Consider the following 20,919-nt stretch of genomic DNA (forward strand, 5'->3'; position numbering starts at 1 on the left):
ATCCCATGGTGTTGGCTTTGGAAAAGGAAAATCAGAAAGAGTCAGGGAAGTTGAAGCGGTGTTGTTCAGCATGTAGTCTTGGACAGAGGTGTCTGAAGGTGAGAGAGAAACCCAGAAAGGCGGAAGAAAAGTGCCTTTCCAGATGGATGATGTGGATAAGTGGAAGGATGCAGTTAAGGGGTACAGGGAGGACCCAAGCGGGGTTGCGAAAAGGTTTGAGTGGATTACTAAGAATTTGGACCCGGATTGGAAAGATGTGGATCTTATGCTAGATGATATGACTGAAACTGAGAAGCAGCTTGTATTAAAGGCAGCCCGAGCTCATGTAGAAACACAGATTGAGGGACGAGTGTTACACGGCACAGCTGAAGATCCTGTGCTCTCCAGGGACCCGGGTTGGGACCCTAACGATCCAGCTCAGTACCGTTTGTTGCAACAATACCGAACCTGGATCAAATTGGGAATAGAACATGCGATCCCAAAGGCAGTTAACTGGTCTGCTCTGTATGCTATCAAGCAGGGGCAGACTGAAACGCCCACGGAGTTTTTAGATCGCTTACGGGCTGCTGTGAGAAGATTTACTACTATGGAACTGGAGTCAGAAGCTGCCACACAGCAGCTGGTATCTCTGTTTCTGGGACAATCCGCTAATGATACCAGAAAGAAACTTCAGAAACTTACTTAGGGAACCAGATATAAGGAATTTAGAAAAGTTGCTGGAGGAAGCGTGGAGAGTATATCGGAATGGGGAGGGGGAGGACAGAAGGAAACTGGGAAAGGAGATAGTGGCTGCGTTAGCCACATTCTCTGTTTTGAATCAAACCTTGTTACCTACAAGTAAACAAAATGTTAATGTTGTGGGACCAACTGGGCAGGTTGAAAAAGCTTTTTTCTTGAAACCATTAAAATTTAGAATTGGGAAGAGTGTGGGGATTCACGAATTTCTCTACCTGCCTGAGGCTCCTAGACCATTACTGGGAAGGGACCTATTAGAACAACTAAATCCCGGAATAAAATTCAGAAATGGGGAAATTGAATTTAAAATACCAGACAAAAATCACATTGAAATTTTAAGTTTGGTTCTTACTGAACCCCAAATTGGAGAAGAAGAAATTATACAAGAAATAAAAGACTAGGTATACCCAGGAGCGTGGGCCTCAGGAATACCTGGAAAGGCTAAAAATGCTGAATTGGTTGTTGTTAAACTCAAAGAAGGGGCACGACCTGTTAAGGTAAAACAATACCCCTTGAAATTGGAAGATAGGGGAGGGGTAAGAAGTATTATAGAAGAGTTTATAAAATTTGGACTATTAATTGAATGCTCTTCAGAATATAACACTCCCATTCTGCCTGTCAAAAAGCCTGATGGCAAAACTTATCGATTGGTGCAAGATTTGCAGGCAATAAATCAAATAGTTGAAGATTTGTATCCAGTAGTGGCAAACCCATATACTCTGCTGACTGGTTTAAAGGAAACCTATGAATGGTTTACTGTGTTAGATTTAAAGGATGCATTCTTTTGCCTTACCTTGGCTCCAGAAAGCCGCGATTTATTTGCCTTTGAATGGGAAAACCCTGATACAGGACGAAAAACCCAACTGACCTGGACAGTGTTACCCCAAGGATTTAAAAATAGCCCTACCATTTTTGGGAACCAATTAGCTAAGGAATTAGAGACCTGGGAGAGGCCCCCAGGAAATGGGATTCTTTTGCAATATGTGGATGATATATTAATAGCCACAGAAAGGGATGAAGAGTGTAGGGAATGGACTGCGAGCTTGTTGAATTTTCTGGGATTAAGTGGTTATCGAGTCTCATTACAGAAAGCCCAAATCTTGAAGAAGGAAGTAATATACCTGGGATTCGTGATTTCTAAGGGACAAAGACAGCTCGGGAATGACTGAAAGGAAACCATCTGCAGGACCCCAGAACCAACCACGGTAAAAGATGCAAGCAGACCAGACTTGAAGGAGGAGCCGCTGGAGGAAGCCGACCACACGTGGTATACTGATGGGAGCAGTTTTGTAAAGAATGGAATTCGAATGGCGGGATACGCTGTGACCACCACAGACCAACTGGTGGAAGCAAAGTCACTCCCTAAGGACACATCTGCACAACCAGCCAAAACAATTGCTCTAGTGAGGGCCTTGGAGCTTGCCAAAGGACTGCGAACAGATTCAAAGTATGCCTTTGGTGCAGTCCGTGCCCATGGAGCAATTTGGAAAGAACGAGGACTCTTGACTGCTCAAGGGAAAGGTATAAAACATGCTGATATAATTTTGCGACTTTTAGATGCTGTACAACTTCTGTCAGCAGTGGCAATTATGCACTGCAAAGGACATCAGAAAGGTAACACTGACAGGGAAGTGGGAAATAAATTGGCTGATCACAAGGCAAGACGAGCTGCGGAACAAGGTGAGGTATTAAGTATAATTCCTGAAAAATCTTTGCCACTACCTGAGACGAACATATGATTTAGATCTTGGTGAAACCACCTCTGACGGTATCTTATGTGGACAACAATCTCAATTATATGAACCATGCTTATTAGAACATTCTGTTAACAGTTGGAAATGGATAATCCTGTCTCCTGATGTGTTTGAAATGTTTGTAGAAATTAATGCCAGACGTGTGTTTAGTGACTAATAACTCATTGGTAGTTGCAGAATATCACCTAATCACTCCCTTTATGTGTTCGCATATACAGAAGAACAAGTGGCAATGTTTTGGCTTAAATATAAGTCGTGCAAACATATCTCTGGAAAAATTAAACAAAATCTTGAACCAATAACTAACGACAAACTTGTTGGACTGTCTAGTCAAATTAAAGATGATACCGCCCATCACTGGTGGGATCTCTTTTTGGGATACTAACCCTCTGCAGAGAAAACTTTGAATGTTCTAGTCTACCCACTCTTGATATTATTGGTGTTTGATATTATACTAACAGTTGTCAATTGCCTTTTGTGGTATAAGCTGAAGAAATTGGCTATGAGAGTTTGGGCCTTGCCTAAGGTGATAAAATATGAAAAGTTAAGACCTTTGTAAAGAAAGTTTAAAGAAAAGGGGGGGATGATCTCAACACGCAGTGCGGTGTTGAGATAGGTACTGAAGAACTGAGAGAAAAATGTCTGTGGCGGGGGGTGCGAGGGCTCCTTGTCCGGGGGGCTTCGACGTCTCGTCTCGTCTCGTCTCACTGCCTGGCACGGCCTGGGGGCCCTGCCTGGCTGGCCGGGAGGTGTCTCGGAAGGAGCTGGCAGCTGAAATCGGACAGTGGGCGGTGAGCGCCGGGCCCCGGAGTGTGGCCGCGGCCGGCACGGGTTCTCCCCCTCAGCCACGGGTTGCCTGGCTAACAGCAAAAATAGCAACGATTCTGTCAGGGAAATGCTCGGCACGTCGCTCAGTTACAGATCTTGCCCAAAGCTTTTGTACGTGAAGCGGCTAGTCCTGAGCAGGTTGTAGGCAAGGAGCTGAAAGGGTTAAAGCCAAGATAGACAAAGCCACTGCATCAAAATGCCTCCTGAAAGAATTAAAGCCTAGGGGCAAGGAGGACATTTTAAATATCTTAGTCACTTAACTAAACAAAAGAAAGGCCTTTGTGATTTAGGGAGTAGTTAGAATGGTTGTAAGATAAGGGGGCTCCGGGATAATCCCATCTCAGACAACTGGGCCTTGGGAGAACAAATGCATGGAAGATAGGAAGTCACAAAAGAATGACGACAACAGCCTTGAAGGACACCGTTTACGTGATCCTCGGACTGAGTTTGCGCAGAAGCAAAGGTCAATCAGCGAACACAGTGAAGACGACTACGAGCCTTCATCTGAGGACCCCCAAAGACCACCTGAAGACCACCACGGGAGACGACTGCGCATGCGGATCGGACATTTGCATATGTTAATAAGTTCCAGGAAATATCATGTTTATGTAAATGATTTCTCGGAAATCCTGTGAATATGTAGGACTTTATAGTATATAATCTCTGAAAGTCCACCAAATCGGTGGAGCACTTATGGTGGAGAATCCCCAGTGCTGCCCAGCGCTGCAATAAAGGATACCTGCTTAATAGTAACTTCGCTGCTATTGAGTTTCATTTCAGGGACTCTCTGAATACTCCGTTTCTCCCTTGGGGAGATTCGGACTGTGAGGAGAAGCATCCGTGAATTTTTGTATCAGTTTTGGCACCCCAGATGGGACCCTCTCTGTTCGGCTGCAGGACCCGTTGAGAACGGGACTCCCTAGGGTACCCCCGGAAAATTTCCGGAGGGACTCCTTGCCTCAATCGGATCGCTGTGGGAGCAGACAAGGACCATCTTCGGAAAAAGGTATTCTTTTTTAAGTTTGGTTTGGGACTAGTCATTTGTTAGAAACCCCTGTAAGCCGTGAGTGGTTCACGCTGGGTGGAGTATACCGGGCTGCTAGCGCCTTAAAGGTATACACTTGGGAGCACTTTGGTGCTCATTTGGTGGTTATTTGGGAACTCTTGCTTTTGGGTATATTGGATCTTGGCTTTGGAACTCGGTTATTTGATTTTGGGATTGTGTTTGGCACGTTATAAGGACAAGTAGTTGCTCTGTGTTTGCTTTTAGGATTTTTGTTCATTGTATTGGTATGTGAGCGTTTTGTTGTCAAAAGTGTCTATACTGTCCTGTGCATGTGTGAATGAGACGTACTCTTAGTACGAAGCGAGTGCGGAGTCCTGATCCGCGGTTTCGTTGTCCCGCGAGGGAAACGGCCGGAAACGGACGAAGCGAAAGAAAAAGGTTGTATGGATGTAAAACAGTAATTCTGTAACCCTCTAAGTGGTAAAGTGTGTACCGTGGAACTAACAGTTAAGATACTGCGGGAATACGGGAGAGAACTGGGACCAATAAAATGGGAGGGTCACAGCAAAGTAAAGAGATACCAAAGAAATCTCCATTAGGTTGCATTTTATATCACTGGAAGGACACAGGGGGTCCTCCTGGAGGAAACGTGAATAAGAAAACTCTAATTAAGTATTGTAATCAGTGATGGCCATTGTATAAATTAGAAGATGAAGAGAAGTGGCCTGTGAATGGGACTCTGAAGTATAATGCCTTGTTGCAACTCCTGTTATTTTTAAGGAGGGAGGGAAAATGGGACGAAGCTATGTATGCGGATATGTTTTTCACCCTCCGAAATCACCCTGAGTGGCAGAAAGATTGTGGTTTTAATTTTGCCCCCCAAGATCCCATGGTGTTGGCTTTGGAAAAGGAAAATCAGAAAGAGTCAGGGAAGTTGAAGCGGTGTTGTTCAGCATGTAGTCTTGGACAGAGGTGTCTGAAGGTGAGAGAGAAACCCAGAAAGGCGGAAGAAAAGTGCCTTTCCAGATGGATGATGTGGATAAGTGGAAGGATGCAGTTAAGGGGTACAGGGAGGACCCAAGCGGGGTTGCGAAAAGGTTTGAGTGGATTACTAAGAATTTGGACCCGGATTGGAAAGATGTGGATCTTATGCTAGATGATATGACTGAAACTGAGAAGCAGCTTGTATTAAAGGCAGCCCGAGCTCATGTAGAAACACAGATTGAGGGACGAGTGTTACACGGCACAGCTGAAGATCCTGTGCTCTCCAGGGACCCGGGTTGGGACCCTAACGATCCAGCTCAGTACCGTTTGTTGCAACAATACCGAACCTGGATCAAATTGGGAATAGAACATGCGATCCCAAAGGCAGTTAACTGGTCTGCTCTGTATGCTATCAAGCAGGGGCAGACTGAAACGCCCACGGAGTTTTTAGATCGCTTACGGGCTGCTGTGAGAAGATTTACTACTATGGAACTGGAGTCAGAAGCTGCCACACAGCAGCTGGTATCTCTGTTTCTGGGACAATCCGCTAATGATACCAGAAAGAAACTTCAGAAACTTACTTAGGGAACCAGATATAAGGAATTTAGAAAAGTTGCTGGAGGAAGCGTGGAGAGTATATCGGAATGGGGAGGGGGAGGACAGAAGGAAACTGGGAAAGGAGATAGTGGCTGCGTTAGCCACATTCTCTGTTTTGAATCAAACCTTGTTACCTACAAGTAAACAAAATGTTAATGTTGTGGGACCAACTGGGCAGGTTGAAAAAGCTTTTTTCTTGAAACCATTAAAATTTAGAATTGGGAAGAGTGTGGGGATTCACGAATTTCTCTACCTGCCTGAGGCTCCTAGACCATTACTGGGAAGGGACCTATTAGAACAACTAAATCCCGGAATAAAATTCAGAAATGGGGAAATTGAATTTAAAATACCAGACAAAAATCACATTGAAATTTTAAGTTTGGTTCTTACTGAACCCCAAATTGGAGAAGAAGAAATTATACAAGAAATAAAAGACTAGGTATACCCAGGAGCGTGGGCCTCAGGAATACCTGGAAAGGCTAAAAATGCTGAATTGGTTGTTGTTAAACTCAAAGAAGGGGCACGACCTGTTAAGGTAAAACAATACCCCTTGAAATTGGAAGATAGGGGAGGGGTAAGAAGTATTATAGAAGAGTTTATAAAATTTGGACTATTAATTGAATGCTCTTCAGAATATAACACTCCCATTCTGCCTGTCAAAAAGCCTGATGGCAAAACTTATCGATTGGTGCAAGATTTGCAGGCAATAAATCAAATAGTTGAAGATTTGTATCCAGTAGTGGCAAACCCATATACTCTGCTGACTGGTTTAAAGGAAACCTATGAATGGTTTACTGTGTTAGATTTAAAGGATGCATTCTTTTGCCTTACCTTGGCTCCAGAAAGCCGCGATTTATTTGCCTTTGAATGGGAAAACCCTGATACAGGACGAAAAACCCAACTGACCTGGACAGTGTTACCCCAAGGATTTAAAAATAGCCCTACCATTTTTGGGAACCAATTAGCTAAGGAATTAGAGACCTGGGAGAGGCCCCCAGGAAATGGGATTCTTTTGCAATATGTGGATGATATATTAATAGCCACAGAAAGGGATGAAGAGTGTAGGGAATGGACTGCGAGCTTGTTGAATTTTCTGGGATTAAGTGGTTATCGAGTCTCATTACAGAAAGCCCAAATCTTGAAGAAGGAAGTAATATACCTGGGATTCGTGATTTCTAAGGGACAAAGACAGCTCGGGAATGACTGAAAGGAAACCATCTGCAGGACCCCAGAACCAACCACGGTAAAAGATGCAAGCAGACCAGACTTGAAGGAGGAGCCGCTGGAGGAAGCCGACCACACGTGGTATACTGATGGGAGCAGTTTTGTAAAGAATGGAATTCGAATGGCGGGATACGCTGTGACCACCACAGACCAACTGGTGGAAGCAAAGTCACTCCCTAAGGACACATCTGCACAACCAGCCAAAACAATTGCTCTAGTGAGGGCCTTGGAGCTTGCCAAAGGACTGCGAACAGATTCAAAGTATGCCTTTGGTGCAGTCCGTGCCCATGGAGCAATTTGGAAAGAACGAGGACTCTTGACTGCTCAAGGGAAAGGTATAAAACATGCTGATATAATTTTGCGACTTTTAGATGCTGTACAACTTCTGTCAGCAGTGGCAATTATGCACTGCAAAGGACATCAGAAAGGTAACACTGACAGGGAAGTGGGAAATAAATTGGCTGATCACAAGGCAAGACGAGCTGCGGAACAAGGTGAGGTATTAAGTATAATTCCTGAAAAATCTTTGCCACTACCTGAGACGAACATATGATTTAGATCTTGGTGAAACCACCTCTGACGGTATCTTATGTGGACAACAATCTCAATTATATGAACCATGCTTATTAGAACATTCTGTTAACAGTTGGAAATGGATAATCCTGTCTCCTGATGTGTTTGAAATGTTTGTAGAAATTAATGCCAGACGTGTGTTTAGTGACTAATAACTCATTGGTAGTTGCAGAATATCACCTAATCACTCCCTTTATGTGTTCGCATATACAGAAGAACAAGTGGCAATGTTTTGGCTTAAATATAAGTCGTGCAAACATATCTCTGGAAAAATTAAACAAAATCTTGAACCAATAACTAACGACAAACTTGTTGGACTGTCTAGTCAAATTAAAGATGATACCGCCCATCACTGGTGGGATCTCTTTTTGGGATACTAACCCTCTGCAGAGAAAACTTTGAATGTTCTAGTCTACCCACTCTTGATATTATTGGTGTTTGATATTATACTAACAGTTGTCAATTGCCTTTTGTGGTATAAGCTGAAGAAATTGGCTATGAGAGTTTGGGCCTTGCCTAAGGTGATAAAATATGAAAAGTTAAGACCTTTGTAAAGAAAGTTTAAAGAAAAGGGGGGGATGATCTCAACACGCAGTGCGGTGTTGAGATAGGTACTGAAGAACTGAGAGAAAAATGTCTGTGGCGGGGGGTGCGAGGGCTCCTTGTCCGGGGGGCTTCGACATCTCGTCTCGTCTCGTCTCACTGCCTGGCACGGCCTGGGGGCCCTGCCTGGCTGGCCGGGAGGTGTCTCGGAAGGAGCTGGCAGCTGAAATCGGACAGTGGGCGGTGAGCGCCGGGCCCCGGAGTGTGGCCGCGGCCGGCACGGGTTCTCCCCCTCAGCCACGGGTTGCCTGGCTAACAGCAAAAATAGCAACGATTCTGTCAGGGAAATGCTCGGCACGTCGCTCAGTTACAGATCTTGCCCAAAGCTTTTGTACGTGAAGCGGCTAGTCCTGAGCAGGTTGTAGGCAAGGAGCTGAAAGGGTTAAAGCCAAGATAGACAAAGCCACTGCATCAAAATGCCTCCTGAAAGAATTAAAGCCTAGGGGCAAGGAGGACATTTTAAATATCTTAGTCACTTAACTAAACAAAAGAAAGGCCTTTGTGATTTAGGGAGTAGTTAGAATGGTTGTAAGATAAGGGGGCTCCGGGATAATCCCATCTCAGACAACTGGGCCTTGGGAGAACAAATGCATGGAAGATAGGAAGTCACAAAAGAATGACGACAACAGCCTTGAAGGACACCGTTTACGTGATCCTCGGACTGAGTTTGCGCAGAAGCAAAGGTCAATCAGCGAACACAGTGAAGACGACTACGAGCCTTCATCTGAGGACCCCCAAAGACCACCTGAAGACCACCACGGGAGACGACTGCGCATGCGGATCGGACATTTGCATATGTTAATAAGTTCCAGGAAATATCATGTTTATGTAAATGATTTCTCGGAAATCCTGTGAATATGTAGGACTTTATAGTATATAATCTCTGAAAGTCCACCAAATCGGTGGAGCACTTATGGTGGAGAATCCCCAGTGCTGCCCAGCGCTGCAATAAAGGATACCTGCTTAATAGTAACTTCGCTGCTATTGAGTTTCATTTCAGGGACTCTCTGAATACTCCGTTTCTCCCTTGGGGAGATTCGGACTGTGAGGAGAAGCATCCGTGTATTTTTGTATCAGAGCCGGGTCGAGGCTGGCAGGTGAGCGGGGAATAGCCGCCTCTGCCGGCCTGGCCCTTCCCCCCCCCCCCCCCAGCAGCACCCGCCGTATTCACTGACGGGTGAGGGTACAAAAGGAAGGCATTATGCAAAAGTAAACATTTAAACCTCTATCAAGGTGAAGTTTCCTATGTTAATCCTTTTAAATATAATTGCTCTACAGCATCTTAGTTTGGGGTCTGGTTTGTTTGCTGCTGCTGTTGTTTTTTTCCCCTTTATCCAAGAAATGGTACCATTTCTTCCATTCATGGAGTTCAGACAGGAGGGTCACAATTCCTGTCCTTCCAGTTCTGGGTTCATTGTCACCATGTACCTCTGTCAGTGCAGATCTGCACAGAATTTAAAGTGCGCAGCAGTTACCGTCTGCAGGTCCTTGAAGATCTGCAAAGTTTAAAGACCCAAATCTTGCTAACCAAGTGGATATTCATATGGATGTTCTTGTATATGTGTTGATAAGGAAGCCCATTCCAGACTTGTTGGAGATGGACAAAACATTTTGGTTTGCTGGTGTAACCCCCATCCCCAGCTTTATATATGATCTACAGACAGTGTAGCCCTAACTTGCCTTCCTCTCTCAGTAGAATTGCTGTCTTTTGCCAAGCCGTTTTTGGACACACAACTTCAGAATAACATGGCTGCTGTCATGATGTGTGATGTGTTCTAAGCATTTCATGCGAGTAGGCTATTAGGAAGATCATTTCATTTGTGAGCCAACTTGTAGTATATTAGATTTGAGCAATATGCAAACTGTTGGAATCCTGATCATATGTCATACTGGGCAGCAGACAGCTCTTTCCAGTTTCTGGATTATAGTCTGGTGGAAAATGCAGTGAATGGTAACCCTACTTCTCAAACATATTGGATATGTTGAGAACAGCACTGATAAATCTAAGTTTCCCTGCAACAGTGGCACAGCAGCAATTCAGAGCAATTTCTGAGGCTGCAGGCATAGTTCAGACTTCTTGGATGTTTTTCTGAACACATAGAACCGAGTCCATTGAAGTTTCTGGGAAATTTGTATTTCTATGTGATGCAAAAATCCACAATCTTTGAAACTCTCTAATTTGCATATATTGATATGCTGTTGCTCTGAGTTAATTAAAAGATATCCTGAGTGATCAGATGTACTGATTTACATGAAAGTGACCCAGTTTTCAAGACTAGTTAGTAGCATAGGGACAACTTTTATCCAGTATAAGAAGTAACAGGTGCCCCCTCCAAGCAACCACATGTACCATTTGCCCTGGCGGTCACACCTCCTATTCTGGTCACGTGGTCTGTTGCGAGTGGGTGGCAGGACCAGTTGCCCCTTCCAGTTTACCCATAAGTACATCAGACCAGGAAGTCCCTTTCCCCTACATACACAGGGGGCCACTTTTTTTTTTTTTCAGATGCCATTTTATGGCAGGGAGCTCCCATTTTGTTAAACATCAAAACCCATGTGCTTTCATACTGCTCTGTGATTGGCTGACAGCCATTTCTTGATATCGTCATACCCAAGTGTTCTCAGGCAGCCTTGTGATTGGCTGGCAGGACCAGCCACCCCTTTCTGTTTACAGAAGCATGTCAGAAAAGGAAGCCCCCCTCTCACTACAGGCAGGGAGGACGCTACTTTTGACACCGTCATTCCCCATGTGTTCTCGTTTGTGATTGGCTGAGGGCTGTTTTTGACACTGTCATACCTACGTGTTCTCAGTTCTCCCTCTGGTTGGCTGCCTGCTTCCTTTGGACCAGGAAATGCTCAGATATAAAAATATATGCTTTTATATACAATGTATACAATATATACATATATAGAAATATATATAAAGGAGTGTACAAGTATATATAAATATGTATTTTATTTATGTATACATAGTTACACTATTTTTATATATCCTTATATATGTATATGTGTATCTATATATAGATATATACATTTATAAAGATATAGCGCGATTGGCTGTTGCTGTCAGATGACCTAGACATCAAGTGTCCCTGATAGTCCGTCAGAGCCATGGCATTGCTTACGATCCTGTGTTTGCCATCAGTGATCGGGTGAGTCGCTGTGTGGGCGCACTGATGCTCATCTTTCTTACTGCCTCAGTAAAGTTTGGTTTATAATGTGTTGTCAGACTCTGTTACTGTTCGGACCACACTAATTGGCATAGTCGGCAGGATGGAGTCTTTCCAACACCTGCTGGAGACTTTAGGAAAGGAGCGAGGTTGGAGCTCTCCCCGATGGGTAGAGGATTGGGTCTGAGATAATTGGACGAACCACCAGGCTATCAGGGATGAATTTGAACAGTGGCATGAGGCCAGCCATTGCAAACAGGGTAAGGGCAAAGGTGCCTTGATCGGCCTCCTGAGTTGTGCCCTAGATGCTGCCTGGGCTTAAATTACTAGGCTGCGTAGCGCCCTTGAATGGGAGGAAGAAGCTAAGCAGGAGGACGAGAGGGATGCAGCAGAATGGCGATCCAACTTCCTGGCCTCTCAAACCCACGTATCAATATTGGAGCGTAAGTAAGCCCCCTTGGCCCGGTGGGGCCCAGTTCCCTCGAGGCCTGGCGTGATCATCCTGTTACAACAGCCTAAGTTAGGGCCGCCATCTACCAAGATGATGATAATGATGATAACTGGGATGGAGACATTTTTGGCCCCAGACCAGACCCTGACCCCCTTCCAACCCTACAGAGGAAGACACACCTGCCCCTCCATATTCCCCTCTACTCTTCTTATATCTTGTTGTATTTGGTTTATGTGGCAAGGTTTTGGTAGTGGGGGGGGGGGGCTGCGGGGGTGGCTTCTGTAAGAAGACACCAGGAGCTGCCCCCATGTCAGAGAGAGCCAGTTTCAGCTGGCTCCAAGACAGACCCACCGCTGGCCAAAGCTGAGCCAATCAGCGACATTGGTAGCGTCTCTGTGATAACATATTTAAGAAAGGGTAAAAAAACACTGTGCAGCAGCTGTGAGAGAGAGGAGTGAGAATATGTGAGAGAAACAACTATGTATGCATGTCCACACTGCCACTTCTGTTAAAAGATATTTACTATGCTCCTGGGGAGGTGGGAAGCTTTAGGGGTATAAATCCCCTTTTTGAAGGTGCTAAAAGGAGAATCGCTGTTCTTAACAGATGCCAAGTGGCAACCTGGCTTGCAAGCCAGGATGCTTACAGCTTAAACCAAGTGGCAAGAAAGCACTTTAAAGGAAACAGGATGATTGTGGCAGAGGTAGATGCACAATGGCAGGCAGGCTTAGTGGATATGCAACAGTTTTCCAGAAACAACGATGGTGTTAAGTGCTTCTTAATGGTGACAGACATATTATCCAAGCATGCCTGGGCTATTGGTCTAAAAGGCAAAACAGGTTCTGAAATAGCTGGGGCTTTTAAAACAATTTTTAGCAGGGGGCAGAAGCCTCAGAAATTACAGACTGACCAGGGAAAAGAATTTTTAAACCAGCCTTTAAACAAGCTGTTAAAGCAGTGCAATGTTCACTATTTTGTTACTAATAATGAAGCAAAAGCCTCTGCAATAGTGTGTCTTAGCAGGATGCTCAAAACCAGGATGTGGAGATATTTTACAGCACGCAACAATTTTCACTACATTGATGTGTTGTCGGAGTTTATAAAGAGCTATAACCATAGCTTCCACAGAACTATCAGAGCCAGGCCTGTGGACATGAACCCTTCAAACTCTGCAAGGGTTTGGAAAACCATATATGTGGCTGTGTTTAAAATTAAAGAACTTGCACCTCTGCTCAAAAAGGGAGACCACATCAGGGTGTCTAGAACAAAAGAGAGATTTGAGAAAGGTTATGAGCAGACTTTCACAGATGGAATTTTCATAGTAGCTGAAATTGTGAGAAGGGGACAGATACCTGTATACCACTTAATTGACTATTGTCATGAAGCAACTGAGGGGACATTTTACCCTGAAGAACCTCAAAAAGTGAATCCCGATGAAGACATAATCTACAAAATTGAGAAGACAATTGCTGCAAAAGGGAAAGGAAGAAAGAAACAGCTGATGGTGAAGTGCAGTTGCTGGCCCCAGAAATTCAGCATCTGGATAGAAGCCTTCCAAGTTCAGGACATCTAGTGCGGGGGAGGGGGGAGAAGGATGGCAGTTTCTACATCACACTACTCAGCAATGCCAGCGCCAGAATCTTCCCATAAAACATCAGCTCGAACTTTACTGTACAGCTGGTGATGTCCCTGGAGTTCTCAAGGAAGTGGGAGGTGGGGCTGGCAGAAATACAGTACCTGCACAGCTGGAATAACATCAATGAAGACACCATCTTTGAAATAGCGCTGCAGGGTAAGACATGGTAGTATACTTTGGGGAAAGGCTATTATCTGTCCCTCTCCATGTTGATGGAACGTATGAACCATCTTATTAACCCCCAAAACAAAGCTTCAGCCATTGACTCTTCAGCAGTGGGCTTGGTCTATGACCCTGTCATAAGGAAAACAAAGCTCAACATGGATGAAAAGCCTTACACTTTTTTTACTACTGGGGATCTAGCACATATTTTGGGGGTTTCTCTGGATCTTGCTGCTAAGAAATTTCCCTTTGTGGTGGACATCACTGGTGGGTTTAACTCACTCTACCCCTACATGGATCTTGTAGAGCACCAGCTTGTCAGAGACTTTTTAATTCCATTATTCTGCTGCGTTCTGACTGGCGGTAATAACAACGAGGTCGTTATGGTGACATATGATAAGTCGCACTATGTGCCTGTAAACTGCCAGCACATCAACACGATCAGCACTGAAATAAAGAACAAGCACATCTCATTTCGCTTTTTTGAGAAAGTGTGAAGCTGCATCTTTGGCCCCCGAATTCTCTGATATTTTAAGAAACCACACCAAAATGGTAGTGGTAAGAAATTTTTGGGACCTGTCCTTGTACATGAATTATTACAGAGCCCAGGCCAGCAATGGTCTCCCTGGTTTTCGAGGCATTCCTGTGAAGAATGGTGCAGGTGTTTAACGTGTTAAGCCACATGTTAAAAGCGCTGTTCAAGATATTGAAAAAAACATGTTTGGACATGTTTCCAAGTTTCTCATGGACAAGTTGGAAACACCATCAAATCAGGAGGGTTCAGAACTTGCTTATATCCAAAGAAAAAGCCTTAAAAGAAAGAAATCCATGTCATGTCCCCAAAGTGAAGGCCTGCTTCAGCCCTTTGAGAAAAAAAGGTAAGAGGGCACCAGACAACAGTCTGACCAGGACAAGAAGAAAAAGAACAAGAAGTCAGGCCAAACAGTGCAAAAGAAACAGAAAACCCAGCAAAAGAGGTCCTGTTCTACTGCTAGAAAAGGAAATATATTTTAAAAGGGATGGCTTTCATTCATGCCTGCTCAGAAGAATGTACCAAATCTGCACTGGATTTGTTTGAAGTGTCCCCAGCACAGACCAGGATTTAGAAAAGGCTGTTTATTGAGGTGCCTCCACTTTCTGCTATTGCAGAGTCTGCACCTCTGGACTTTTTCATAGCTGTGAATGAGCAAGATTACATAGACCTGAAACCCCCACACTGCTGTACCTGTGATTAAGGAGGAAATTGCTGACCTTCCTTACTCCCAGGCCTTGGCATGGTCATAGCCCAGAAGCAGAAGCCCCTCCCCTACCTGCCTCAAGCACTCACTGGATGTAAGCCTATACTGGGGAACAGTTATGCTCCCTGGGCATCTGGTTTCATAAAGAGCCAGGGGAAGGCTGGGTGGAGTGGCTCTGGCCGGCTCTGGCACACTGGGGCAGCTCAAACTTACCTCAATGAGGGGGAAGTGGCTGTCCTAGCCTTTGGACCTGGGGTACAGTTGCAACCAGTCCCAGGGGCAGGTAATGTTTTCATTCTGTGGGACACCACCTTGGGCATGGTGTGGGCTCTGCCCCATGATGAGTGAGAAGGCAAACCCTAATCATGGGCTGCAGTCGGGCAGTTTGAAACTACTGTGGAGCATTCTAGCCATCCATGATTTACTCAATCAAGCTGGTATCAGAAGGAATCCCCTGGCCCTCCAGGCATCCTACAGGGGATGGTGCTGCCTGGCCAAAATCGTGGCCCCCTATCTGACACCCTTGGGTGTAGCACTACAGCAGCTACAGGGTATTGATGGCAGATCCCCCACGTGGACAGAAATTGTTAGACTGGGAGGGGATGAATGGTCAGTTTTTTATAAGACCCCCACTTCTCGAGTACATGCTGTGGCAATGGCTTCTGTGCCCAGCGATCAAATATGGATGAATTCTCGCCCAGTCAGAGGACAGGGCACATCTGCCAGCCAAACTGAGAGAGGCTGCCTCTGGCGGCTCCTGCTGGAAAGAGGCTTTATCCCCCCCTCAACCTGATAAATTGCCGAACAATGTTTTGTTACAGCTTTTGAATGGCCATCGGCAGGTGGCCTCCTTGAGCCCTGTAGCACCTCCCAGCGCCCCGGTGTTAACTCCTTCGTCCCTTCCTTCTTCCCTCTCTAAGGTGCTGCCAGAAAACTTGTGGGCAGGTATCCGCTGCCAGATGGAGATCCACCTCCTAGCTCTGTTTTCCGGCAGACCCTTTTGCTTACCCCATGTCCTAGCCCCTGATTAGAAGTTGTTGCGAATGCTTAGAGCTGCCAACTCGGCCCAACTACTGGACCACACTGGATGGATGGACTGATCTGGAAAATCCTCCTGCTATATTGCTGTTTATTGTAGTCATTTTACTTGTACTACTGTTGGTTATTCTGCGCAAGCCTGTGGATACTGTTCTTAGGGACAGTCCAACAGGGCCTTGCTGGTTGGGATTCTAACTTGTTAATTCACATATCTCAGGTGCTGGCGGATGTTGGAAAGGGAACTGATTGTTGGATTTGTACACAACATCCTGCATCTGGGGACCAAGGTGTTCCCGTGGTGGGAATGCCAGTATCGGTGGAATTTTGGGGCCATGCACCTAAAACTTTTGTCAGGTATTACTCTGTTCGGGCTAATCTCAACCACTGATGCTTGGAGGAGGGCATGTGACAACTGGATTGTAGCCCCATGGGTAAAGGCCTCTATGCTACAGGGCAACAGGTCATCCATTTCCCAACCAGTCTCAAATAGTGGGTAGCTGTCCCTTTTGCAAAACTACTTATACTTTTGACCTCAAGGGAAACTTCACTGCCCACAGTCTGAGTGGTGAATCTGTAATGGCTATTAACCACTCCTGATCGACCTCTGGATCTTGGGGGGGGAGTGTCACGTCCCACCTGGGGAGGAGGGGGGAGGAGTGACAAAGATTCGCAAATCCTCTCGGTGTGGATTAAGGTGGGCCAACACTCAAGGTCCGTACACAAACACCAGCTTTAATAGAAAGCTTCTATAGAGACAAATATTGAGTACAAATATTCGATACCCACCAACCCTCACAGTTATATTCACCCCAGCTATGCGGTTTTACAGAAAATCAAGGTAGGCTATGCAGTACTTGACTTCAATTTAACAACTTTAACAACTTAATCGCCTTAGGAAAAGTGAAAAAGAGAGGGAGAGAGAGAGAGAGAGAGAGAAAGAGAATCACCAGTCCTGGATCCAGCGTTGGTCCTGCCAACAAGGGTATTCGGTGAGGGAAGGAAAAGAGTGAGGAGAAGTGAAGGTTCTTATAGAGATGTTGATTCTGCGCAGGATGCTCGGTGATAATAATTCCACAAATCGCGCACGCACGAGCATGAGCACGAACGTAAACACGAGTACCGGTACACACACGAGCACACACACACACACAAACTGTAGCACATTTATCGGGCTACATTATTAGTATAAACCCGCCTAAATTTACACTTATTGGTTAGTGATTAACATTTCGTATACTATTGGTTTACTGTATTTAAATTAGCCTCGCTTGCTATGTAAATTAGCACGCATGCTCCTTTCAGGTGTGGGGGGGCAAGTCTTTTCGGTCCTGAATTGAGTCGGTGGTCGTGATCTCCCCTCGCCACATTTACCTTTCACCTACTTTCTGCAGTTTTATCTTCTTTGGCCACTGTCCAGTCTTTGGTGCCAAGATGCTCACTTTTGTCGGCTTGTTAGCTCTTCTTCAAGGTTAGAGCTGTTAGTTTTCCACAGTTTGTTATCTTTTAGCTCCCTCCCAAATTCCTTTCTCAAGGCACAAGTGGTTAGTAGTTTTGCTAATTGGAAGATTACATCAGCGACCAGTCAAACCAAGAGGAGCGATACTAGGGCTGTCCCCCAGGCAGTAGGTGGGGGGGGGGGATAAGACGCTTCACAGACCATGGGGAATGGGGCCGAGGCAAGGCCGCCCTGTCTCCACAGGACTCCCTCCCTCACCCTCACTCCAGGGTACTGTCCGGTCCTGGGTCCTAGCGACCGTCGCTCTGCATTGTGGTTTTAGCACCAGGCTGTTTGAGACATCTTGTTCTTTTACATTAGCAGTTCTCTACAGGGAGGGGCTCCACCTTTAGAGTAGACCGACTATACACTGCTGCCTTGGTGAAGAACAGATCAGAATTCTCCATCCTCCAGAACTTTACAGGCTGTGATCCATACCCTGATCAACTATTAACCATGCAGTGGGGTCCATCCTACACCATGCAAACCTACCATGCCAATATTGGTAATTGCCTGAGAGGCACCACTCAGTGATGTGACCTTAACACAATAGGTACACCTGGCCTATACTGGCTATGTGGCAACCGTGCCATGAAAAACTTCCCATGGAGCCAGGAGGGGACCTGCACACCCAAATGAATAGTACCTGGGATGCATGTTGAAGAAAGCCTCTTTGTGACCCATGTCCACAATTACCCTGACGCCCTGAGACATCAATGTGGTACTAACTCTTTGGCAGAACAAGGATCCATATTTCACCAGTTTGCCCTGGGCCCTCCTTCCTTGGCTAGGGGTCTCCGAGTTGGAGAAAACAATCGTCAGTCTCTCTGCTACCCTGGAAAATATAGGAAACGCAACAACTGATGCCATCCAAGCACTACAGCAAGAAGTTGCTCAGGTATCACAGATTACTGTTCAAAACTGTCTAGCCTTAGACTACTTGCTGGCTGTGCAAGGTAGCATTTGTGCATTAGTAAATACTACCTGCTGTGTCTATGTCAACCAAGATCGACGCATTGAGACCAACCTTAAGAAAGTCCAGGAACAGCTAAAGCCCTTGCATCAGGTGGCAACCGAAAATACCAATTGGGGAATTGGCAAATTGTGGTCATGGCTTACCTATTTGTTCCCAGATCTCAGGGTAGTTGTCAAAAAGATTTTGGCTGTACTTTTTTGAGTTGTCTTGTTTATTGTCATTGTTTATGTTTTGTTTCATATCAGTGGATGGGGTTGTAGACTGTGTTGTAAAGCATTTTCCCAGTCGTGGTCGAGCCACTCCCCAACCTAGGTTGGGGGCCACTGAATATAAGTGGATACCAGCCCTGAATTGTAATCTCTTTCGCAGCTTCTCTCATCGTGATTAGGAAGATGCCGTAGAAATCACCTCCCAGATGCCCACACAACTGCTACTTGATAGAGGTGATTCTATGGTACTGCTTTGTTGCTTCCATGTGTCATATGTCTCTCCTGAGGAGCTGCGAGTCATGTGGCAAAAACTAAATGAATCCGATGCAGAGCCCGTGATCGATATATGCATGGTTCCTGAGCAACCATCATCTACAACTACTGACATGTATTGAACCTCCCCATATGTGTGCCCATCTCATGATGCACCAGCTTTCGACCTCGGACTCAGGACATTATCAGTGCCTAGTGTGGCAAGCATATAGCTTTGACTATGTAACTTATGCCCTGCAGGTGTCAGAACATCAACCCCACCTAGCTTTTTATATAGCTAATGAGCCACCAAATAACAACCTAGCCTATAACTCCACGTCAACTGATGATTTGAGAGAATCAAGGGGTGGAATGACATCTTGGCCCTTGGCCGGTGTTGTCAAGTAGGCAGGTGTGACCGGTATGCCCTGCTCCTGCCTCCTGGTAATGTGGTTAGCATAACTAATGCCATTTTATGAGGCAAGCAGCCATTCTCTGTGACCGAGCAGGCCATGTATTAGTTCCCCTCATTATCAGGCCCTGAAGATCCTGTGAACCAAGTAGACAAACCAAACAGATTTCTTCTTCTTCTTTCTTATATGGTAACTATAGTACATTCTGCACCATACATGTTTCTCATTTGTGGGTGCAATCTACTGTAACAGCAATTATAAGGGCAAGCGATGAGGGCACCTTGCCCACTGAAATTCAAGAGGTAATTTGGGATAATGCAACTGAATTCGAAAGGAAACTCCAATCCTGGTGGCGTCTAGTCAATTTCACCTATGACCCCACTGACAGTAAAGCCACAGCTTTTGTTTTGGCAATACGCAATGCTTCGGTACACACCATATACCCAATCATTGCGCTGGGATTAAATCACCATGGAACTGTCCTCTATCCGTTAGAACATAGAGTATGAGCCCAACAAAAAGGAAACAAATGGCAAACTATTGATGTTGATGCATGTGTTGTATGGGAACAAGAGGGATTTATTTGTGAAAGTAAAACCATTAAGGCCCAAGACATTTGTCTTGACACTGAACAAAATGTTTGTCATTTTGAAATACATCCTGATGAAACCCCTGAAACTGTACTTGTATACGTCGGAAATGGATGTGTTTGTATGAGAACCCTTTGTGATTCTATATTTATAGACAATACCACTGTAGATATATACAATCACTCAAATATCTGTATTTGTAATTTTACCAAAATCATAGGATGCGACTTTAACTATTCAGCTCCTGTCACAACCCACCAATTGTTACAATCTAACTATACATTGTATCAAGATTTATTGCCTGCCTCATTGGAATGAATCTCACAATGGTGAGAAAACTGTTGCAACATGATGACCTGAGTCAACTGCTAAAATGAATTTGGAACAATGGACAAAAACCCCTAATTACTGTCCATCACGATGCAGAGGAGATGATACACCATGTCCTGGAAAGAGTGAAGAAAGATGGAAAACATCACTGGTGGGAAACTCTTTTTGGATGGTCCCCAACAGCAACTGGAATGTTGAATTTGATGCTACATCCAATTGTAGTTTTGTTGATTTTGACCTTATTGTGTTTATTGCTTATAATCATTCTGTATATCAGAGTTTGGCAAAAAATGAAACAAATTACATCAATCCAGCATGTAAAACGTATACAATCAACTGATTCTGTATGTAACATGGCATATAACTAACATCATTAATTACAACACTTTAAACTAAGATAATTGCAATCTTACCACTGATCTACAACACACCACATATTTATAACAGAGGTAAGAGGTAATGTACTACAACTCTCTGAGTCGATAAAGTGGATTGACTGTAGTCACAGGGTGGAGTGTGACAGATGCGCTCGACCCCTTGACCAGACTAGTGGTGGTTTGGTGCAGGCTCCGGAAGAGGTAAAGGCCTGAGCTGTAGCCAGGCCATGAACTCCTCTAGTTTCAATCTGTTCTCTGAAAACCCACAAAGGAGCAGA

Source organism: Platalea leucorodia (genome assembly GCF_965183815.1).
Source record: "Platalea leucorodia genome assembly, chromosome: W".
Taxonomy (NCBI): Eukaryota; Metazoa; Chordata; class Aves; order Pelecaniformes; family Threskiornithidae; genus Platalea; species Platalea leucorodia.